This window comes from Camelus dromedarius, unplaced genomic scaffold (assembly GCF_036321535.1).
Source record: "Camelus dromedarius isolate mCamDro1 unplaced genomic scaffold, mCamDro1.pat HAP1_SCAFFOLD_140, whole genome shotgun sequence".
In the NCBI taxonomy this organism is placed as follows: domain Eukaryota; kingdom Metazoa; phylum Chordata; class Mammalia; order Artiodactyla; family Camelidae; genus Camelus; species Camelus dromedarius.
This window is the reverse complement of record NW_026989773.1, coordinates 163,620-189,338: the sequence shown is the minus strand read 5'-3', so window position 1 is coordinate 189,338 and position 25,719 is coordinate 163,620. Positions and strand designations below refer to the sequence as shown.

General features: G+C 41.9%; 1 long non-coding RNA gene across 1 annotated transcript in view; it reads right to left on the bottom strand.

Annotated features, from left to right (window-relative positions):
- Nucleotides 1-25,719, bottom strand: part of LOC135320611 (uncharacterized) — a 352,044-nt gene that overhangs the window by 291,243 nt on the left and 35,082 nt on the right. Inside the window, exon 10 of the long non-coding RNA XR_010379832.1 lies at nucleotides 23,630-23,725. This is a non-coding gene — a long non-coding RNA (uncharacterized LOC135320611). The remainder of the gene's footprint in view (nucleotides 1-23,629; nucleotides 23,726-25,719) is intronic.

Sequence of the window (25,719 nt, the reverse complement as noted above, 5' to 3'; positions counted from 1 at the left end):
AAAATTCCAGAAACACCCTTAAGAAACATTATTCTTTCAAATGTGATTTGGAACAGCAAAAGACAATATATTTTATAGAACAATTTTTAAGACAACTGAATTGGCAGTAAGTTCACATAATGAAACTTCCAACAATTCTTTATATTTCTCCTGGAAATTCCTTGGTACTTGGTGTAAATTATTAGTAATTAATATCAGCTTTCTATTCTTTCTCTTCCTGTAGTTGTAGAGTTAACATGAAAATAGCTTCTTGTGTAACTGAGAAAGCCTCCTGGTCAGCCTTCTAGTTAAACAGCATGTGTGCATTTCGGTGGCAGGTGTGCTAAATAGTAGTTTTCAGGCCCTTGAGGGATGCCCATCACACCAGCACTGCGGGAGCCTATTTCTCACCCACGACCAGATGAGACCCTCCTTCCTTCCGCTGCCTTGCCCAGGCCCCAGCATTCTGGTTCTTTCTCATGACCCATTTTCATAAAGTTCAGCCCTGCACCAGCCGAGCAAGCCTTGGTTTCTCAAAGACCAGGGTCTTAGTTCTAGGCTTTCTGTTAAAGGACAGTGTATAAAATCAGGAAACTTTATATGTCTTTTGAGGCCTCAGGATCTCTGCAATTAAAACAAGAACTTGAGTTACAATACTATTCTTTTCCACTTCTGAATTTCTAAAACTCCACACAATAGCTTTTTTATTAATTAGCTAAAAATTTTTCCAGAATATATTTTTCGAAGGTTCACAAATATCTGTTAATTTATATTTAAAGATGCTATATTTAAGAAATGGAATAATTATTTACTTTTAAAAAGTAATTTAAGTCAAGAAATGTTTGATACTGAATGTTTACTATGAGTTCAAGTATGTAAGCTTAATTTTTGTGGTACTGTCAATAAACCACACAATGTGAGAGTACTGGGTTAAGTTTTATCTGGGGCAAAATGAGGACCAGAACCCAGGTGACAGCATCTCAGAGAGCTCGTAGGAACTGCTCTGAAGATGAGGGGGAGCTCAGCATAATATGAGATTTCATTGAAGTGGGACGTGCCGTCAACTATACATTAGGTCAGAGGCTGCTGCTAGTCGAGGAACAGGTGTCTCTGTTAATGATTTTAGTGCTTTTCTAGATAGGAGGAAATGCAAGAACTTGGGCTCTTAAAGTTTCCTGAAAATGTCTATCTGAAGGTTTTCTGCCCATTTTCCCAGAGCACAGAGCGCCCAATTCCTGATCTCCACACAGATCTACTTTCAGAGGGTGTTGAAGGTCAGCAGCTGCAGTGGCTCATAACTTAATCAAATCAGAGGCAGACGGCACGTGCCAATTTTTAGTTGACAATATGTATATATTGTAGGAAAAAATTTACTTTTCAACCCTACCCCTGTTTTACTTTTAGTTAGAGATCACCTGATAACTGTTAGATGACTTAAGTCAGACGAGGGGTTGAAGGAGTCGTCTCTTGAGCCAGCCAGTGCTCTATGTCAGCCTCCTTGATCACATTCAATTTTCTTTCTCTTCAAACAGCATGCATCTGATTTTATGAAGTTTGGAGCCTGTCCTGAGCACATGGGGTCTGGAAGTGGCCCTGTTCCTGTGGTCTTTGTTTATTCTGTGAATTATGGTGTGAATCTTTATGTGCCCAAGCTTCATCAAAATTTCAAACTTAAATGATTTAAATATGGGAGATGGATGCCAAGTTCTGGGAATAGATTTTCAGGATAACAGCCAGGATTAGTAAAAAGTAGGGAGAATGGATACAGCCTTTAAAAAGAAATGTTATTTTACAATTTCTGGCAGATAAATTAAAGTGTTTGTTGGGATTCTGTCAGGAATGTTTAATTGGGAGACCTACCTCCCATTTTCATGAAATAAAATAATTTTATTATTTGTTTAGTACCTACTGCCTAACAAATAAGTATCCCCTATGCATATAGTTTTATCGTTTAATCTCTACAAAGATTCCCTGGAGAACACAAGTGTCACAGGTGAGGGAACCAAGATCATCCAGGGTATGTGGCTGGAAGGCAGATGGGCTGGATGGCTTACCCTCCAGGCTGAGACAGAGACACCAAGTTTTATTGACAAGTGTGTTGTTGAAATGGTTTATTTAATACTTTGCTTCCTTGATGAAGTGGATCTCTTGAAATTGTTTATGTCTGGATTATCTTCCCCTCTCTCCTCTGCCTCAGGACTTCTCCTCATAAGTAGTATGAATTCAGCCTGAACTGATTCAGGAAAATCAGAAAATAAAAAATTAGCCCACACAAATGTCTGATAAGTCTTTGTATTTCAGTACTTCCTAAAACTCTTAGAAACAAAAGGAAGGTGTGTTACCTCGGGGACTGAGTGCATTTGAAGTGTGAGAAATGTAAGTGTGATCTGGTAAAGGCACAGGCTCTATAGACAGTGATCCGGGTTTGGATACTGGCTCCCCTAAGTACTGGAAACATGACCACCCAGAGCCTCAGTTTCTTCATGGGTTAAATGGGCTGATGGAGCTCACTTCCAAGTGGCTAGGTCAAAATGAGATGGTACGAGTGACTCTCAGGCAGAATGCTTGTAAAAGTGCTAGTTGCTCTTGCTGCTTTATACTGTCTTCTTAAGTAATTCCGTTGTCCATTGGCTTGCAAATACCTCCTCATTTGATTTAAAAAAAATAGCATGCCCTAAAAATTTTAAAAATAAGGAATGAAGATTTACTGATTAATGCTGGTTGTATTTTTATAGGTCATTTATTAAAAAAAAAATTAGGAGTTCTCTAAAGAGAATTTATTCTGTGTGCCTAGAATATGATTCAGTTAAAAATGATTTTCCTTTAAATACTTATCTGAAATTATCTGTGATATTTTTCTTGAATAGTAGTTTAAGCTTTCTGAGGAGGTTTTACATTTAGAAAAGTTTATTCTTGTAACAATTGACACGTTAAATAAATGTTTCAAACCCTGGACAGCATAAAGCCCTTGCTTTTTTTTTAAATATATATAATTTTGGTGGTTAGTGCTATGACATATTATTATTTATTAACGGTTTTGATTTTGCTTCTGGGTTGTCCTAGATTTCGGCGCATGTGCCTGGGAAGGCCTCTCGGGCAAAGATGGTTATTTAAGAAGGTTGTCATTGTAAATGCTCTCAAGAGGATTAAACAAATTCCACAGCAAATAAATGAACATGTTTGGAAGGTTTTCCACCCTCATGTAATTTCCAGAAAACAGACATGATTCACTTGCTAAACCAAACACACAGGTACAGTAATGAGCCTGGCTCACATGACTGGACAGCACGGAGGGAGCCTCATCTATTGGCGTGGGTTACGCTGCAGGAAGCGCAACTGAAATTTTAATTAGAATTTATTTCCAGCGAGTGCTGCTTCCGTGTTTTTCTCCCCAATATAAGGAAGTGCCCTCTTTGCCTCGCCATCAGTCTGCAGAGCCCCTCGTCTCACACACTCCCCTGTTCATCAGAAGGCTGATGGAGCCCGTTTGCTTAGACACACTTAGCTACACTCGCAGCGGGGATCATCAGTCTCTTCTGTGTGTTCACCTCCACGTGCAGGGGAGAAAATCGACTTTTGCTGCCGACAAACGCTAATTGACTACCAGTTGTTTCAGAGGGACTGTGATGTTGAAAACTGGTGTCCCTTTCATTTTTATATGTTGGATGCTGACAAATTGCACGGCCACACCCCCACTGTAAGTACACCCACCAGGGAGGGTGTCGGAGCTTGAATCTCTGTGTTTTAGTATTCTGATTCTGGCACTTGTCAGCTTTCAGTGTTCTCGCTGGTTTTGGGAGACTATTTCTCAAGCGATTTCTTTGGCTACCAATAAATTTGCAAAGCCGTCTCCTTCAGTGGAGTTCCGATGAGCTGAGTTGGGAGGGGCATGTGAAATTGAGGCTGGCAGAGAGGTGCAATGAAAACTAGCCACCATCTTGTTACCTCTCATTTTTTATGGGCCAAAGATGCTTGTCTTCTTTTCTTTCCTCCTCCATCCATCCCTTCAGGTCAGGGAGTCGTCTTCAAGAATTTCATCCTAAAATGTAAAGTAATGATGAAGGCATAGTGTTTCTGTTGTTGATTTCATTTGATTTGCGTTCATTGTTAAAGATTTTCTGGTGAGGTTCTTATGAGCTCTTAAAAGCTGGAAGAGCAGCACAACCAAGGAGAGAAAGTCAGAGAAACGAGTCAGCGGCCCCTGGGAGGTCTGCGGGACGAAGGCAGGAGGTGGGGCAGAGGCAGCACCGTGGCCTCCACTGCAGCCCTGATGGCAACGTGCGCATGTAAAGCCAGCGTCTCTTGTCACCATGTGTTCTAACAGGACTCCCACTAAAGGAATGCGAGGAGATTTGGGGAGGCCTTACCTTTTACCCTCTGGTCAAACATCTTTAATGCTGACTTTATTTATTCAAGATGACACAGAGATCACCTGCAGAGCGTGAGGGAGTTGTGCTTGCTTCCTGTCTTGCCCGCCCCAGGCTCACTCATCAGACACCTGATTCTCGCAGGCACTGCAGTGCCCGTGGGGGGCGCTCTGCTCCTCGGGGAGCTGGGCACGGGAGTGCGCACATTGGAGCCAGCTGCACCAGCGCTGATACTTCTCTATATGTTGAGCCCTCTGTGTAAGTAGTAGAGGTGGGATCCAGAGTCTTCCTGTGTCTACGGAGTTCTCCAGCAAAGCCAACTTGGAGGAAAGAAAGAAAATGCCTACTGTTCCATGACTGTGTCCTAAGGGTTTAAAGCTCATGCGGAGCACACGTGAGATCTCATTCAGTAAATACTCTGGGGTCTTTACTCTGACTTGTCATGAATTTGGCATTCTCATAATGTTATTTCTCTTAAAACATGTCTAAGCAACCATTTTTGTGTGATGGTTATTGTGCGTAAGTGTCCTGAAGAAACTGTTGTGCATGGAAGTGTGGGCATCAGTGGTACAAGAATGTTTGGTGGCCCTGGGGGCTGCCCGAGCTCCACACCATTTGTTACCAGCAGTCTTTCAGATTGCATCTTATTCCAGAGCTCACCGGGGCTCCCATCTCTCACTACGTGTCTTGAGAGAATATTTGTTCAGAGGGGAGGGGACAGGATGCTTCCAAGTCTGGGTTCTGGGGTTCCCTGTCTAAAGGTGGCACTGGCACAAATCCTTTATTCATGGAGTAATGAAGCCCCCCAGTCTCGTGGCTAATTGGGACTCCCTGTCCTTCTTCATGTTAGGAGCCTGAGGGCTTGGGTTAGGCCCCCAAACCTGTTTTTGGTGAGCTTTCAGCCCTATCACACCACCTGTGTTTTCCCGTTTCAGTCACATGACTTTGATTTTTGCAGGTAGGTGTGAATCCTGGACAGTACCTGGGACATCCAGGTTTCCCCTACAGTAGGGACAGTGAAGAAAGTTCACCCCGTATGGTGTGTTCGGTGTCCTCGAGGACAAGTAGGGACCCACAGATAGATGTCTGGATGGGTGGTGATCAGGCCCGAGTCTTGGAAGAACCGAGATTCCATTACTGTTTTAAAAGTGAAATTGAGGGATTAATTCTGGAAGGTCTGATGCAACTGAGATTAAAATTATTATATGGTTTTTATTGTTAGCAGAAGTGGTTTTTAACCCTTAGACCCAGTCCCCCCTATTTATAATAAATATTTTGTAACCTTTCTTTTCTGGTGCCCGGAAGTGAACGTCATAGAAAATGTAACCTAACTATAAGTATGATAAACAAATAGACAGGTAGATGGAAAGATGGGATACCCAAATTCTTATATTATGGGGTATTTTATATTCTATGCTAATTATTGACCTCTCAGGACAAAAGGCACATACAAAGGGAGTCACTTCTAATAAACTATTTTTCCAACCCTTACCTAACTGGGAAACAAGTGGCTTCACAATGAGCACCTCCCAGGTCCCCGGGGAAATCTTCTTGTCAGAGTTACACTTGCTTATGGTGTCCTGTGCCAAGTGCAAGCAGATGCGGTTCGGAAGCTGCCCGGAGGCTGACTCCGGGGATTCCTTCTCCGTCGCAGCTGTGAGGGAGCCTTGCCTTTCCTGATCACAACAACAGAGGCGATTTTGAATCTCTTAAAACTGCCATACCAGTGTATAACACAACCCTCACAAGATACGTTGAATAAAGTAGAAAACTTTAAGTGTCTCCTTTAGGATAGAAATAGGGTATAAAAGAAATCATGAATTAAAAAATTCTAGTGCCCGAATAAGTGCTACATTACACTGGCTGCATCATAAGTTTAGAAAACTTCATTACCACTTTACATACCACATCTTATAGTTAGATTTTATTAATGTTTTTTTCCCTAAAGAAAAAAAAATCATTTCATGAGTTCTTGCGTCATAGATGACGAGCAGAGTGCAAGTGTAAAACCAGGAATCTTGATGCTGGTTAGTCTAGACCATCTCCGTCACTGCGCAGATCATCTTTACTCATTTTACTGCACTTTTTAGAATCACCTTCTCACTTGGAAAAACCCCTGTGTCAGTTGGATTTTTTAGTAAAACAATTCTTTTTCTTACCTAGAACATCAGTGATGTTTTCAAGATGATAAAAAAAATTTGCCCATGGCATTTAAACAGTTGCTAGTTCTCGTAATTTATGGCTCACTGTCTCGTATTTGTCACAATTGGAGAACTGTGTTTGCTTTCTGCAAATTCTCATTGCTTTGGTGACGCAGGGACACGTGTCCTTACTGGATGGATTATGATAGTAGTTGTTTGCATTCTCTCCCTAAATCTGGAGTCCTGTGTTATGTTTCCTGTTAACTTAAAAAATCGGAATATTGTTTATTACCTAAATATCTAACCTCACACCAGTGATGCATATCAAATTGGTCCAAATAGGAATTCCAACATTAAATGAGACAGTAATTTCACAACCCACTTTTCCAAAAATTTGGATTGATGGTTCAATTATACCAGGGACATTAGCTGTTTTAATTGAATCAATCATTGCTTTCTTCAATAAAATTTTCCATTCCATCTGCTCTTTTGGTTAATTGTTCTTCAGTGTTTCATTTGCTTTCTTTCCCAAAAATATAAGATTTTGGCTTTTGTCATTGAAAATCCTTGCTGGTTTTGCTACCTCATGCTGGAGAGGAAGGCTTGTGACTGTTTTATAGTCACTGGTTTCATGTTTGTATGAGTGCTTAATGCCACGTTGCAGGGGTGTGGAGACCTAATGAAGTGTGTACATAAAAGGCTTATTCTACACTGAGTGCAGGGTTAGTGTTCACAGCCCATGTCATCAGTATCATAATTAATCCATTACAATCATCCTCTATTAATCAGTGTTTTCCTTCTAACGTCACCAGGAGAGGAAATGTAGTAGTCTAAATGCAAATCTTTGCCAAACTTTCAGTCAATTCAAAACCTTTAAAGCTTTGCTTTCAATAGGAATGTGTGCCTGCTATCCCTACTTCTGCTCCTCCTGACCCAGGACGCAGTCTCCACAGCTGATGATCCATGAGGTACTGGATTCTTGATCCCATGGCTCTGTGTGTTCTGAGACATCTGGGGACTTCAGCACTGTTTTAGGGGCTTTGGGTCCCACCTCTTCATAGCATTGCTGAGATGAGATCTGTGGGTTCACCCTCATTCTTGAGTGTATTGTGCATTTTTCTTAGAACCAACACACTCCACCGTGGCAGCACTGCTTTGACCACGTGCTGGGACAGCGTGTGCTTGTCAGTTCTTGAGTTTAAATTTTCTGTTCTAATTTCTAAAATGGGGTATACTGACAGATACACCCCATGTAAACAGAAGCTCTGTGGGGTTTTCAGCAACTTCTAAGAGCATAAATATTCCTGAAGCAGCTAATTTTCCTCCCAACAAGTGAGAAGCAAGTCGGTAAGCCCTGGGTGCCTGTCGCGGCCAAGCTGTGCAGCCCAGGCTGCTCACCGAGGAGCAAGGAGAAAATCTTAAAAACCTACTTCCATGCCGTCTTTCACAGAATCTCAGAAATGAACGTTTTAATATCTAAAGAGGGGTGATTTTGCTAAATAAATTTTTAATTTTTTTCCTTTTTCAGTTTTATCGGGTAGAATTATTACAGTTCAACTTCACATACACATATTGCATGTAAATACATGTATAGAGCATACTGCATTTATTAGTTTACATATATGTACTAATTATTCTTTCTAAGAACAGATTAGAGCTTTAGATTTTTAAAATTACAGTTACCAGAGGAATAAGGACATCTACAAAAGAATAATAAACAGAATATTGTAATCCTATCACAAAGGGCAGTCAGATGTACTTACACATATTCAAGAAATCAAAATAATATTTAGTTCATTTGTGGTCTTATTATTTTTGCTATTAATTTTAGATTCCCCATAAATTAAGTCATATGGCATTTTTCTTTCTCTTTCCACCACACTTCACTTAGAATGACAGTCTTCAGGTCCATCCATATTGCTGCAAATGGCATCTTTTATGTCTGAGTAGTATTCCATTGTATATATGTATCACCTCGTCTTTATCCAGTCATGTGCTGATGGACATTTGTGTTGTTTACATGTTCCTTGTTCTATGTCCCTTCTGGCAACAATTACTGATTTTAAATATTTTCCACCTTAAAATCCTTCCTGAAAGAGATGTGGTAACTGGAATCAAAAACAGTTACAGCACAGGGTTGTGTGTGATGGGCCATGGGGGCTTGGTAGGAAGGTTGGCAGAAAAGATTTCAGATTCTGATCAAATGATTCCTCCTCTTGTAGCCCTGCCGACCGCCTCTCTCACGGCCGGCCCTACAAGTCTGACCAGTCCCTTCTGTGATTCCTACTGTATTGTGCACAAATTTTGTCCAATTGGTGTCATCCAGTAGGAACCTTAAGTGAGGCACCCAAGCTCCTGTGTTGATTTCTTCCATCAGCCCTTAAATTCCTTGGGAGCCAGGACTGTCTCATTGCCCCAAGGATCCCTAATTCCTAGTGAGATGCCTGATACAGCTGGTACTTAACGAGCACATAAGTCAAATGGAAAAACCTGATCAAAGAAAAGGCCCTCATTTCTCAGACATGCCTACTTGAGTACATAGGGTAAAATGACATGTCTTCTTGGATTTGCTGTCAAATACTTCAACAAAGGACAAATAAAAGAACAAAGGTCTGAATAAAGGAAATATGGAAAAGTATGTGAATTCCTTAATCTGGGTGATGGGCTGATTGTACTATACTTACTGATGTATACATAAGTTAGTTTATAATTTTACTGTCATTAGCTGAATGGCAAGTATTAATACGTATTAATTGAAATCCTTAGAACTGAATAAACTTACCCCACACAAAATCCTTAATATCCTAGTAATTTCTCTTAAAAATCTTTTCCCACAAAGACAGGAAAAAAGGGAAAGGCAGATCCGTGCAGTTTTTCCACGTTGTAAAAAGACCAAAGGCCGACACATATGAAAAGATTGTAAAAAAGATAAAAAGGCTGAAATCAATGTCCGGAAAACCTAGCTAACAATCCTAAATGGCCCAACATAACTAACCTCAGCACTGCCGCATCAAGAATGGGACAAATAGCACCTAGTGGATTTTTTTTTAATAAATAAGTAATGATCCAGTTCCTACCACAGGCAATTATGATAAGACTGAGTATAAGTTCTAACACCAAATAGCGTACAAATCATAATTATTACTTGATTCAAACTGCTTCTTCTATAAAATTTGAATCTTTTTATTCTTAAGACAGATTTGTGGCCTATGACCTAGTGATAAAATTTTCAACTGGCTTGTATTAAAAAAGTTCACCATAGTGAAAGTTTATTACATCAACTCTTCCTTTTTGGGAAACCCATGTGCCTTGTCACTCTCTTTCATAAGATTTCCTGTGGAAAATTCAATCCTTCATTCAGGAAAAGGCTGAGCAATATATCTCATGGAAAACCTTCATAAACTGCAACACAAGAAAATGAAAATGACATTGAGCAGCCCGTGAAGCCGGCAGAAACACACAGCGCACGGCTGTGTTCCCGCCTCGAATTTCTGTAACCAGCAGGGAAATTGTGCATTTCAAGAAATAGACATAAACTCTTTTCAGGACCTGAGCACACAATTTCCCTTTCAGGGTTTAGTGGGCTTCCATTTAATTCTATGAGAAATGTTTAAAACAACAGAACAACAGCTGAGATAGGGTTTAAAGTAACTTTTTTGTCTTAGTGAAAATAAAGCCAACTGATAGTTATCATTTTTACTTTATTTGATCTCACTCTCTTACTTTACCTCCCCAACCTCCTCCACAAAATGATGGTGAACATCCCCTCCTGGGTCAGAAGGCTAAGTAGAAAGTACCAATCACATGGAGGTGTGCTTTGTTGTTTTATTTTTCAAAACAAACATGTTTCATTCATGTGATTTAATAATTAAGATCAGAAACAAAGTCTACTCAATAAATGGTAGACAACACAAGTCATCATAGCTGCTTATCAGGTTTGGCCCCACGTTACACACTTTTACATGGACAAGTGCAATGTGCTGTCTTAGGAAACGGTGAGTGGGGTCAGGGCCTCTGCTCTCACAGGGCACACAGCCTGGTGGGGGAGGCGGTGTTCAATCATTGCCTTTTTTTTTAATGTACTTACAAATTATGGGAAATGCTATTTAAAAAGAACAAAATGAGTCAATGAAAGTGAAAAATACCAGGAGAGTATTTAGGCTGAAGGAAGACAGGGAATCTCTTTGAAGAGTTGACACTCCACTGAGAACCAAAGGACAACTCCAGTACTGCAGGTGAAGGGCAGGGACACACTGATAAAGGGCTGATATCCAGAATATAACAAAATTTCTTTAAACTCAACAAGAAGGATGAATAACCCGATTAAAATATGAGCAAAATGCCTGAACACAGACCTCATCAAAGAAGAAATCTAGATGCCAAAGAAATCTATGGAAATATGCTCCACAGCATCTGTCATCAAGGGGATGCAGACTGAAACAGCGAGGTACCACTGCACACCTGTCAGAACTGCCAAAACGCAGAACACTGACAGCACCGAATGCTGGTGAGGATGTGGAGCATCAGGTATTCTCATGCATAGTTGTTGGGAATGTAAAATGGCCCAAATACTTAGGAAGACCGTCTGGCAATTTTTTACAAAACTAGATATTCTCCTACCATATGATCTGGCAACTGTGCTCCTTGGTGTTTACTCGACGAAATGGAAACTTGTGTCCACACACAAATCTGCATACAGATGTTGATAGCAGCTTTATTCATAATCACCAGAACTCAGAATCAACTAAGCTGTTCTTCAGTAGGTGAATGGATAAACTGTGGTCCAGCCAGAAAATGGACTATTATTTGGTGCTAAAATGAAATGAGTTATCAAGGCATGGAAATACATGGAGGAACCTTAAATACATATTACTAAGTTAAAGAAGCCAATCTGGGAAGTTTCCGCAACTGTCTGATTCCAACTGTATGGTGTTCTGGGAAAGGGAAAACCACAGAGACTAAAAGATCAGTGGCTGTCAGAGGCTAGAGGGGAAGGAGCAATGAATGAGGTGCAGCACGGAGCATTTTAAGGTCACTAAGACAGACTACTCTGTATGATGCTGTGACGGTGGATACATGTCATTGCACATCTGTCAAAACCCACAGAGTGCACACCACCAAGTGTAAATCCTAGTGTCAAGTCTGGGCTCTGGGTGATGATGACTTGTCAGTGCAGGTTCACCCATTGTCGCAAATGCACGCTCTGGTGCAGGCGTCAATAGTGAGGAGCTCTGGGGACAAACTGCAGTTCATACACCGAATCCAGCCCCAGCCAAAGCTGTTAATAAAACTCTGTGGGTGTGTGGAATGTCCAGCTGCTCTGGCGTCTGAACAGCAGAGCTGAGCAGCTGCACCAGAGATCAGGAGGTTTGCAGACCCTGAAATACTTACTCCCAAGCCCTTGACAGAAAAACTCTGCTGAGCCCTGTTCTAAACGAATCACAATTCACCCTGATGAGACAGGACAGCAGGGCCCAAACCAGGCATGGTTAATGGGACTGAAGCAATGTTTTATTTCCAACACCATTGCTGAATTCCTGCAGATCCAGCGACAGACTGTAGCCAGGAAGCGTCTGCAGAAGGAGTCGGTAGCAGACCTTCCCGCCAAGCTCCGGGATGCCGGGGGCCGCGCGCTGCACGGGGGCCACCCGCTTGAAGAAGGCGGACTTGCGGTGGAAGCCGATCAACTCATAGAGCTCGGAGAGGATGCTGCACTGCTGAATTCTCTCCTAGGAATGCTGAAGCACAGGGAGAAAAGCAACTAGCATCTGAACGAAACATGTAAGTGAAAAAAGACCCTTAAAAAATTTTCCCTTAAAACAGAGACCCAATGACACAGGAAGGAAGAGGAAGGCTGACTTCATGCACTGATGGGACCGGATGCAGAAATGCAGGGAAGCAGCGCTGTGCAGACGCTCCAGACCTCCTCTGGTCCCCACCTTTCCACGTTCCGCCTCACCTTTTACTAGAAAGGCGCGTATTCCCTGAAACAGAGGAATCTGCTACCTAAACATGGGACACAGAGAAGGGAAAGAGGAAAAGGACGGGAAAGAAAAGGAACAACAGTTCATCTACACCCTAGTGTTTGGGCGGGACTTTCACCAAACACACAACCTCTCAAAGCACAGAGCACACAGTGCGAGGCTGACAGAGTGACTGCGACTTCTGCTCCTTAAACACAAGCTACCTGCCAGCACACGGTGTGCCCGTTACTGAATCATTACAATCATTTCAGAAACTATTACTACCCCGGCTAACAGGCAAGGAAATCTGAATCTCGGGGAGGATTTATTATCATCCTGGACAAATTCCCAAGGCCAAGAAGTGTCAGAGCCTCCGGCAGACCCTGGACTAAAATGCTCCTCATCACCACGGGCCCTGAGCCTCAGGCTGAGGCCACGTTAGGTCTGCACGGGCCCAGAGCATGAGTCAGTGGGACAGGGAGTGGTCCCACTTGAAGTGCCAGGCCAAGGCCCTCAGGAACCTATGTAATGTAACCAAATACCCAAACTGATTTCCAACGCACTTCCCTGTCCGGTAGGACTGCTCGGCACATCTGGCTTATCACCTGTGCACAGGCTGTGCAAGGGGCCCAGACAGTGACGTGACGTCCCAATGGAAGTGGCTCAGAGACCGCTTCATCACAGGACAGACTCTCCCGGCTTCCAACGTTAACTCTCCATTCCACTTCCAACTGGAAAGTAAGTTTAGACTTGTTTCCTCTCCAGAAACAAAGACAGTGGTAACATCAGCGGGAAACTCAAGACTGAGGAAGAGTCTCCTGGCCATTTGGAAGGATAGGCTGGGGAGGGAACAGAGATAGGGATCAGAAAGACCAGTGTTCCAGTCCAAAGTCTGCACATCACTCGCTTTGACAGTTTCCTTATTAATACTGGTGATAAAATCTAATTATGATTGTTGGGAAAACTAAATGAAATAACGTATGCCACTAGCATAGGTGTAAAATCCTAAATGAATGTTCCAGAAATGGACGTGACCATGGTTAGATATTGTTTGCCAAATCTTGTGTGCTAAGCTCACATCAGCCAGCCAGATATGTGCCAGAGAATGCCTCAACAGCCAGCAGCCTTCTCCAACTTGGAAACTCAGTGTCCGAAGAACAGGCAGTGGTGGATGCTTTGGGACACTCTGGAGGTAGCACTCCAGTGATGACTTTAAAAAGCTGGGGAGAATTTAGGGGACCATACAGTTCAAATACAGTAAACTCATTCCATGTCTACAAATATTCATCTGTAGCCATGATGATTCAGAGAGGAAATACATATTCAAACGTACATCATTTTCCCACATAAGTGCATCAAAACAATTTGGAAAGAATGTAACTTTCTTCTCTAGATCACACAGTGGGGATTACAAGGTTTTTACTGACAGCCCTACGTGTAAATCATCTGCAAACGTAACTGGGTCCATTATCAGTCATCATCATTTGAAGGGAAGGATGGAAAAGAACAAAGCCAAGCTAATACGCTCCGGTATTTTGTTGGGTTACGATGTCACAGAGGAGACGGACAGGTCATCAAGGAACCACTCTGCCGTGATCACGGAGCCGGAGAGCGGGATGGGCGGCAAGATGTATGGCACAGCCATAGCTGTGCCCGCGCTTCTAGGCAGGTACCCAGTCACTTCGACAAGGTGTCAAAAGTGTATGTCCACGTCCTCATCACCTGTCATGCATTAAAGAGAAATGGAAACCTATAAACGGCCAATAACCTCGGTGGGTACACCATCGAAAGAGCAAAGTCACAGTTTGACAACTGGCCATCCCAGTTCCCTGGGATTCATTCTTGGAGAACATTAAAAACCACTCCTCTGTCCTCAAGAAGTGCTTCCTACTTGTCCTATCTTTGGCTCAGGGATACAGCACGTTCACTTGGACTTTAATATCTGCACAGATTTGACTGTCTTTCTCCAGGCTCACTTGTCCATTCTGAAGAGGTCTGAGTTAAGTCCAAATTCCATAAGATCAATTCCCTCCAGTGACAACTCAACGAGTCTGCAATTACAAACCAACTGAACAGGACTGTCCTCAGCTAAAAATGTCACCCACCCTTCACTGTTTTCTTAATCTCCTCTCCTGGCTAATTGCAACAGACTAACACCACCCTCCACCAAGTTCCCCAACTATGTCAAATAGAAAGGAAGGTCCATAAAAGATGAGACAACTCCATAGTCACCTCTGAATTCCAAGCATATATTAATGTCAATAAATAGAACTATGATTATGGCTTCTTTCCTTTAAAACCTTTCTGGTTATTTAAATGAGACCATGGAAAGGAGGTGTTTGGGTCCAGTATCTTGATCCAGAAGACTCTGGAGACATTTTTTGGAATGGCTGCCCACTGATTCATTCAAAACACAACTTCTCTTTCCGGGAGGAGCTGTGATTTTCTGCCAGGAGTTTGTTGTCACTCTCATGCCAGAACAGATTTAAACTAAATACTTACATTGGATATGTTATTTTCCCCCGCTTCCAAAAAAATTGACTTTCCTTACTTCCTTGCCTTGAGGAATGCTTTTTTACTTTTCTTTCTAATTCACCCTTTTATACAGCAGGATTCAGGATGTTCTTGGCCTTACATAAGAACAGCCATCCAACTCCCAGTGTGAGAGGCCTGGGGCTCAACTCCTGCCCTCCTGTCAATGCAATTGAAACTCAGTTCAGGAGCCAACTGGCCCCCCAGGGCTTCTAAGGCTCACGTATCTCCCAGAATCCTTGCTTTCTGGTTTGACTTGGCTTCTGAGGATTTCCCCTCACTTTCTTGACAATTAGCTGTTCAGCTTGAAAGATGAGGAAGGAAGGTCTTATTTCTTAATCAGCATTTTAAGGAACTTATGTAATGAAGGTTTTCAAGAGTTTCTAGAACCCTGCATTGCCGAGACAGAAAACACACTAGATATTTTCTAAATCTAGCTATCATGTGCATTTTTTTCGTTGCTTTTGTTTTCTTAACTGCTAACAGACATTTTTAATTAAAAAATAAAATAAAGCCCCAAATAGGATAGAACATTGAAGAGGAAACAAAATTAAAGGGCAAAGACAGAAAAATTATAATTACTCTACAAATTTAATAGAAAACATACACTATGGATCAGATCAGCAATTCTCAATAACAGCTAATTGAAACCTGACCATGAGGTAAAATGTCTCTCCTGTCAGGAGACGGCCAACAGAAAAGAGAATTAAATCAACAAACTAAAATTCTAAGTCTGGCGAGGTAGAGAAGTCTACCAGCTAAATGTGTTTTCTTCTGGAAAAGAGGGAGACACACAAGATCTTTTCTGTGGAGCCTGAGCCCAGGTGAGGACGGTGAAGTGAGCTCTGTAAGTACCCAATTAGCAAAGTGAGTGATGAATAAAGAGACGTGAGCTTTGATGACAGAGATGATACTACTATTCACTTGTCCTGTAAGTATGTCTTCACGTTCAATGATCAATACCTCGGCATCCTCAGGGATTGAGATTATAGGAAAATGCACAGCCCGGGCCTAGACCTCCTCTATGATTGTGGCACTGCACTTAGATGATTCAAGGGCACCTCCAACTCCACCTGCAAATAGCTGATTTCACGGTGCTCCTCCAATAGCCGTCCTGCCCAGGGCCCCTTGTCGGGGGGCAAGGTCTCTCTGCCTCTCCCAGATCAGTCCCATCACTCATAGATGTGACTGGGCCCCTCCTTCAGGGCCCAATTTCCTCAGTCAATGAGTCCCACCACCAGCACCTCACCTACCAGATTCTCACTGGCACTCCCTCAGCACTAACTCTGTGCTGGGGACCACGCTGCACATTGAGCACACGTTATCTCACTGGATCTCCACAGAAGTCCTGGGAAGTCGGTATATCACTGCTTCAATTAATAAGATAAATTGTTTCACTTCCTTGAGTGTGTCATCCAAAGTGACACGGCTACTGAGCCACAAACCTGGGACTGAAAATCACTTGAAAATTGAACACTGCTACACCTCACAGCCACCCTAGTCTGACTTATCACATCACCTCCTGCCGAGCCTTCTAAATGTTTCTAAGCATTCTACAAGACAAAAGTGATCTACGAGAGCACCCCTCTCCCCTACTTAAAATCTGACAATGACGTTCCACTTCCCTTAGGAGAAAGCCACACCGGGCCTGAGCACAGCCCAATGGCCCCTTCATCCGCGTACCCTGCACGGCCGCGCCGCCTCACCCACCACGCAGCGCTACATGTGCCGTGTCCAGGACAGGGATTCTGACTCCGTACAACCCGGGGCTCGTCTCACTCAAACAATGATCACCCTCTTCAGTGCTGACTCTCAGAAAATTGTTTTCTCTGGATGAATCAATATCTTTTTCCTTACAACTTCGCATCATTGATAATGAGCTCCCCCCAAAAGAGAGAAGACCTAATCCTCAGACTCCTTATCTGTAAAGTGTGAATAACAAGAAAATATGAGAGGTTTTAAGCAAAATAATATTCATGTGAAGTTAAGGACAATTCCCAACATACAGTAAGCACTCAATATGTGCTTACTTAATATTAATAAGAATATAATGCATTCCAGGAACCTTAAATCAATGCTTTATGGCTTTGTCCAAAAGACTACCGACAAACTATTGGACGAACCCCTTTGAGCAGATCCGCCCAAGCGTACTGGGATAGGTAAGCCTTGACTCCAGTTACAGCTGCAGCCAACCAGCACTACGGGGCGGGGGCAGTTTGCTCAAACTCGTACATGTTGCTTGAGCATTTAATTGTCACTAATGAATTAAGACAGGTGTTCTTTAGTCAAAACTCCTGAAACATAAATCTTCAAAGATTGATGCAAATTAGTTTCAAATACAACACTCTCACTAGAAATTATTTGAAAATTATAGTCTTAGCTCCTCCACACATCGAAAGGGCATTTTCTTAATATATCTGACTATATACACTGAGAGGATTGTTTAAAAGAAATTAAGATGAAGCCATAATGAATAAGCTTTCAGTATAATCTGCACAAAGCCCCACCCAAGGGTCTCACTTCTCACTTCCACATAGGTGTTCAGGTAGCTTAACCTGGGTCTTGGTTTCTTATGACACGGGGGTGGGAAGAATTGTGGATAGATTTATGTAGCAAATATAAATCTAGGGTATTTGCTGTGTAGGAATGCTAGAAATAAATAAATTGATATATAGTCCCACCCTTAGGAAGCTCAGCCTTTCCAATTACAACATCATTAAAAATAAAATGAGAGATATATTTAACAAAATTTTACAAGATTTGCACATTGAACATTTTGAAGTATCACCAAAAAAAATTAAAAATCTACATATATGGAAGGCATCCCATGTTCATGGAATGGTAGACAATATTGTTAAAAATGTTAAGACTCCCCAAAGTGATCTACAAATTTAATGGAATCCCTATCAAAATTCCAGCTGACTTCTTTGCAAAAATTGAAAAACTGATGCCAAAATTCATATGGAAGTACAAGGGAAACAGGTCAGCCAAAACAATCTTGAAAAAGAAGAGCAAAGTTGGAGGACTCACTCAAATGTTACTACAAATCTATAGTACTCAAGTCATTATGGTACTGGCATAAGTTTGGATGCATAAATCTATGAGACACAATAAAAAATCCAGGGGGGAAAGTTACATTTACAGTCATTTTTCCAGAAATGTGCCAACAACACTCCATTGAAAGAATAGTCTATTCAACAAATGGTGCAGAGACACCTGGGTATCTGAAGGCAAAAGAATCAATCTGGAATCTGGACCCCCGTATTTTATTTAACAAATAAAATATTAATTCAAAATGGATCACAGACGGAAATGTAAAAACTAAATGTATAAACTTTCTAAAATAAGACATAGTTTAAATCTTTGTGGTCCTAGGATAGGCTATGGCTTCCTAGATACAATACCAAGAGCACAAGTGAAAAAAAAGAAAGATAAAATGGACTTCATCAAAATTAAAACCATTTGTTACAAAGGACATCATCAAGAAAGTGAAATGAAAGGGGAAGGGGGTAGCTGAAGTGATAGAGTGCGTCCTTAGCAAGAAAAATAAAATGAATAAATCTAATTACCTCCCCTAGAAAGAAATTGTTTTAATGTTTAAAAAAAGTAAAGTGAAACGACAATCTGCAGAATAGGAGAAAAATTTTGCAAAGCATATATCTAATAAGAGACTAGTATCCAGGATATAAAACAAATGCTTACAACTGACCAATACAAAGAAAATCGACCCAATTTTTAAATATGCCAAGTATTTAAATAGATACACAATTGGCCAATAAGCATATGAAAAGATGCTCAGCATCACTAGCGAAATCAACATCAAAATGAGATCTGATTTTACACTCATTAGGATGGTTATAATCAAAACATGGACAATAACAAGTGTCGGTCAGGAGGCAGGGAAATGGGAACCCTCAATACGCAGCCGTTGGAAAGGGGCAATGGTACAGCTTCTTTGGAAAAGCCTGGTGTTTCCTCAAAAGGTTAGAATTATATGGCACAGCAATTCCACTCCTACAAATAGAGTCATCCCTCAGTATCCTCGGGATTTTGTTTCAGGAAACCCCCACCCTGGATACCATAATCCAAGGATGTTCGAGTCCCTTTACAATCAGCCATCTGGATCCATGAAGTGGAAACTACAGATATGGCGGGCCAACTCTACAGCCAACAGAATGAAAATATATTCTCACAAAACTTGCACATCAATATTCATGGCAGTATCATTCAGAGTACCCAAAGGTTACAAACAATATCCATCCATCAATGAACGGATAAACAAAATTACCAAGAATAGTCCCACAAACTTTTGGTCATTGAATCTTTGACAAAGGAGGTGAGAACATACAATGGAGTAAAGACAGCCTCTTCAGAAAATGGTGTAGGGAAAACTGGACAGCTGCATGTAAATCAATGAAGTTAGGCTACTCCCTCACAGCATACACAAAAATAAATTCAAAATGGCTTAAAGACTTAAACATGTAGACAAGACACTATAAACCTCTTAGAAGAAAACATAGGCAAAACATCTGACATACATGTCAACAATGTTTTCCTAGAGCAGTCTACTCAAGCAATAGAAATACAAGCAAAATAATATAAGTAGGATCTAATTAAACTTACAAGCATTTGCACAGAAAAGGAAACAAAATGACAATCTATGGAATGAGAGAAAATAGTTGCAATAAATGAAACTGACAAGGGCTTAATTCCCAGAATATGTAAACAGCTTTTACACTTAATAAGGAAGAAAAACATACAATTCAATTCAAAAATGGGCAGAAGTCCTAAAGAAACTTTTCTCCAATGAAGACATACAAATGGCCAATAGGCACATGAAAAAAATGCTCAATATCATTATCAGAGAAATGCAAATCAAAACTGCAATCAAGACTCACCTCTCACCAGTCCGAATAGCCATCATTCAGAAGTTCACAGACAGTAAATGCTGGAGAGGCTACGGAGAATTGGGAACCCTCCTGCACTGTGGTGGGAATGCAGTTTGGTGGAGCCATTGTGGAAAACTGTATAGAGGTTCCTCAAAAGACAAAAAATTGACTTCCCATATGACCCTGCAATCCCGCTCCTGGACATATATCCAGAAGGAACCCTAACTCAGAAAGACACTTTCACCCCAATGTTCACAGCAGCACTATTTACAATAGCAAGATATGGAAACAACCTAAATGTCCACTGAAAGATGACTGGATAAAGAGACTGTAGTATATTTCTCCAATAGACTACTATTCAGCCATAAAATAATAATAAAGTAATGCCATTTGCAGCAACATGAATGGACCTGGAGAATGTCATTCAAAGAAAAGTAAGCCAGAAAGAGAAAGAAAAATACCATATGAGATCGCTCACATGTGGAATCTTAAAAAAAAAAAAAAAATCAAAAAACAAAGACACAAAAAGATAAACTTATCTACAGACCAGAAACAGACACAGAGACATAGAAACCAAACTATGGTTACCAGAGTGGAGAGGGTGTGGGAAGGAATATATTGGGAGTTCAAGATTTGCAGATTCTATGTATAGAATAACCACAAGTTTATACTGTATAGCACAGGAGAATATATTTAATATCTTATAGTAACTTATGTTTAAAAGAATATGAAAATGAATACAGGTATGTTCCTATTTAACTGAATTGTTGTGCTGTACACAAGAAACTGACACAACATTATAAACTGACTAGACTTCAATGAAAATATTTTTAAATAGACCAAAAACGAAAAAAAAGAAAAAGGATATTATGAAACCAAAAGAATAAAGTAGTGACTCAGGCTACAATATGGATGAACCTTGAAACTTTATGCGAAAATAAGCCAGACACAAAAGGACAAATAGTGCCCTTTAAGGTGAACTGTATCTAAGCGTTTACTGTACTACTTCTGTAAATTTTCCGGAGGTTTGAAGTCTATCAATATCAAAATAAAATGTATTATTCATTAAAATCATAAAACGCTTCCTCACAGGAGGGCTTTAATTATTAAATGCAGAAATGCATGTAAAGCCCCTGGAAAAACACTTTGCACGTCCACACACAGACACTGCTGTCACTGCCTCTCAGAGGGTGGCGCCAGCGCTGATGAGGGCTGCCTCCACTCGCTGCCCTGCAGATAGGAGTGAGGGCCTGGGCTCTGACAGGCAGGGTGAGCATGACCCTGGGTCAGACACAGCCATGCACCAGACTCTGTGTTACCCAACTTTCTTATACAAACTGCAACATGTAATGTAAAAACGCTACAGGGATGTATCTTACAACACAGGGAATACAGCCAATGTTTACAGTAACTATAAATGGAGCATCTATTGTACACCTGAAACATATCATTTTAAATCAGCTATATCTTTGTAAAAAATTAAAAAATAATATAAAAATGTTATCACTTTAATATTCAATTCGGTTTTTAAGTAACTACTAAACAGCTTAGAATGTATAAAAGCATTTAAGTGTGCTGTTTGTTTACATATTTATTTACTTTCAGCCTCCTGCTAAAAGAGAAATTAAACAATTTTTTTAAACACACCTTAACAACCATAACAACAAAAAGGCAAAATTGAGAGTGAAGGGAAATTGGAGATTCAATACTTAAATGAAACCAGGGGGAGGTAAAGTCATAAAAATGGATTCCCTGGAGTCAGGGCAAGTGTTAAAGGCCGACTAGAAATTCAGCTGTCAGATTCTTGGCAGCTAAAGCAAAAAGAAAAGATCATGGGGGGGTGGTAGAGCATGTGCTTAGCGTGCACGGGGTCCCGGTTTCAAGCCCCAGGGCCTCCACTAACAGATAAATACACCTAATTACCTACCCCCCCCCAAAAGAGTCCCAAAGAAAAGAAAAAGAGAAATTTCTTTCCAAAAAAACCTGATATTAAATTTGGATTAAATACTTAAAAAAAAAAAAAAAAAAGAAATATAGAAAAGATGAGTGACACTGTGAAGGAAAAGCCCAGCTGGGCTAACGAGCTAAGTCACAAATCTAAGTGTGATAAGTGTCGGTTTACTGATCTAAGTATTGCTGGGCTAACTCGTAAATCTGAAGTTTAGTGTCACTTTACTGGGCTAATAACCTAACTCGTAAATCCAAGGTCAACAATTGTCAGTAACGTGATCTGTTCCAAAATCATAAGCTTCAGTGTACTGATTCCTTGCTTTTTGTTGTTTGAGCCTTATTGGCTAATAGCCCCTTACTTGTAATTAACCCTATAGAACCTCATGTGCAGGTCTTGGAGGTGCTCAGAGCTTCGGAACAGGAGCCCCTCTGAGCCCGTCAGCATAATAAATCTCAGTGCTTGTTTCTTGGCTGGCCTGTTCTTTCCGTAACAACACAAGCGATAATGCCCTTGAGATAAATCTGTGATGGCTGCTGGCAGGTCCCCATGTCTCACGTGGCAAAATCTGAAACATCCTTCTCACCACTCAGAGTCATCATAAGCCCACTCCACACTTCCCGCTGTTAAATGCAGGAGCACAGGCAGGGCCCGGCCTTTGCTCTCTCTGTGTCATCACAGTGAGACAGGATGGAAGGGGCAGAGCACAGCCATTCAAGGAAGGCCACAGCAATTAACATCAAAATGGTGAAGGATTCAACCCCCAGAAGGCCTTGAGGCTCAGGATGAAGAGATTTAACTTCTAGCAGAGCTTGAGCTTCATTATACACCCATTGTAATAGTAACATGGTGAATATCATGCCCCAAGTTACCATGGCAGTCCCAAGGCTAGCCACAAAATGTCAAAGGGTGGGAAATGGCCAACTCCCTGGGAATCCCAGCCCCTTGCCCTTAGGCTGGTTCTTCTACATATTAGCAAATGAAACCACCAAGCCCAAGAAAACGAGCAACACAGCGCCACCTCGCGGTCACCCCTCTCTCTCCCTCTTCGGAGAAAGCCCACACTCTGTGGAGTGTGTACCTACTTTTAATCTGAGCACCCAAACCCCACACCTCATGGCCTTTCTGTTGCCTTTCAATGTGTCTCTGTGAATAAATCTACCTTTTCTCAACACTGGCTTGCTCTTGAATACTTTACTGCACGAAGCCAAGGAACAAAATCTGGTGGGACACATCCCAGGGGCTCAACCAAAGCCTGGGACACAGCCCTTCTCATGCCTCACGTTTTTTTCCTTGTATCAACAGGACTGGGTTGTGAAGGGAGCTCTGAGGCCCCAGCTAAGGGACAGAAGCCGCCCGCAGGGCTCGAATTGGCGGGCAGCCTCTTCCCCAGCAGGGGCCTTGGGGTCTGCCCAGTTCTCTGTGTTTCTCTGTTGTGCTGACTCCCCAGCCACAGAGCGTTCTCCCTAGGCCTGTCCCCAAAAAACCCTTCTCTCCAAAATACAAGCACATCATGTCACAATCCTCTTGTTCAACCAGGAAATGCTTAACCCACTTTTTCCCTCCACAGTAAAGTACCTAACTGTCCTCCCTCCCATCACAACAATTCTTTCTTTGTGAGAACTCTGCACTCCCCACACACCATCCTGAAAGCAGGTGCCTTGCTGGCTAGGAACGAGATGTTTCAGTCTCACACAGCCTGCATCCTTTCACTTTCCCCTTGTTACCATAAAAAAGCCTTTCCTGAGTCATCCACAAATCTGATTCTGAACTTCATAAAGTGCTGAGTTTGCAGTCACTGTGTGCATACCTCCCAGGTTTTGACTAAGTTTCCTTCACGAGATCTTCATTAAGGAGCTGCATCAAGAAGTCGAAAGGGGATATTCTTACATCTGAGCGGAGGAGCCTGCAAGAAATTTAAATGGCTTTCAAGAGAGAGTTAACCAGGGACAGAGAGGGCGCAGGTCCTAGTCAACAATGTCATGAGGCAAAATGTTCTTCAAAGACTCAGAGTGGCTTCTGAAAGTGGAGTCGGCAGGGAGGAGGTGACACGCAGTGAGTGGGGTGAGTGAAACAGGGTACGCTCCCCCAGCTGGGGAAGAATTGGATTTTGTTCTAGTTTTCCAAACAATTTCTTAATACATTTTTCTCCTATTGTCACATACCATTTCCTATGAATTAAGAATATCAATGTCAGTCATTTGGGCCGCTTGGGAGAGGCAACATGATGCCATTCACAGGGCTGGGACATGACAGCCACACCAGTCTAGGTTGAAAGACCAGTGGGGGTATTTCCATGGTGATCACGGGCATGCAGCAAACTCCCCAGCTTTAATGACCTCATCTCAAAAGTGGGGCAATAAAACTACCAAGAAAAGTGCGTGATGATTATGGAAGACATCTGTTTACTAGGTAAGTGCCCGTGACAGCTGCAGCTTAATGGGGAATGAGTATGATTAACAAGGCCCTGTCTACCTGGCCACACGCTCCCTGCCTTCCTGCCTTGGTGCAGCAGCAGAGTTTGTTTAGCTGAGATGAACGCCCCCAGAGCAGACCCGACGGGAAAGCTCGCAGCTCTGCATTGTGAGGCGTGTTCCTTTCCTTCTCAGTGCTGATCACAGTTTGCTGTCATCTGTTTTTATGTTTATCCCTTTTGTAACTTCCTCTCCTCCGGAGTTTTTGCTCAAGCAGCGCAGGGCCAGGTGTGTCTTGTGGCCTGCCCGATATTCTGGGCTGGGAAACAGCCGACCACACATCTGGCTCTGGTGCTGAATGGAGAGGGCAGAAGGCCCTGGGGCCCATGCTGAACCGAGGCCCATGCACCCAAAATTATGGTCTGACTTTGGGCAAATTACACAGTCTTCTTTACCCTGAGATTCCTCATCTGTCCATGAAAATAACTGCCCATGGCACACAGAGTTACCAAGATTAAAGGAAATCACCAAATTCACAACATATTCAAGGGGCTACCAGTGCATCCTCAACAGACAAATGCTGCCTTTACGGCTCTGACACACGCCAAGCGGGGCGGCCACACACAGTGAACACTGCTAAGTGCTTCATGTGTGCTACAATACTCTTTAGAACTTACAACAATCCCAGGAAGAAACGAATATTATTATGCCCATTTCACAGATTCACCAACAGGTTAAGAGAGGTTATATTCTAGTCCAAGGCCGTATGGTGAGGAAATGGTGATTTAAACCGGAATCTGGGCCCAGGCTTAGCCTCCATCTCTCTCCCATCCACCTGACCACTTGCCTATGAATTCCACCTGTCCAATACACAAGTTTGCAGCCGTCCAGCTCTTAAATGCAATGTGTGCCAGCATTTGTCAATGTTGGTTAATTACCATAAACTGTTCTCAGAAACCACAACAGAAAAGAAACGTGGACTTAAGGAATTCTGCATTGCGTTCTCCTATAATGTGCAGTCACCCTTCACTACACCACCAAATACAAATGTATGCTTCCTCCATGTTTATTTTTGCACACGGCTTATTAAAGTAGAAGGTACCTGCAGTAATTCCATCTCAGTTGCTTTCCAAGGTTGCAGATTATCCATAATCAGTCCGTGAATGAAAATACTACAATGTGAATGAAAATACTGCAACCATGTCAGTAAACAAAGAATGCTGAAACCAAGTCATTAGCGGCTGCTGCCACCCCCCAGCGAGTGCATGCCTGCAGCCCAGCCTCTCAGCCACTCACAGTGGTGCCCTCTGAGTGGATTCAGAGTAAGAAAGGACAGGATACTGGCCCTAGATACCTAGGTACCTGCCAAAGGGATGAATTCTATGACACAAATGTTTGCTTCCTCCCATACATAGAAAAGCACTAAATACTTGATCTTGAGATATCTGGTTTTCTTTAGATAACAAGCAATATTTTATTGTTCCAA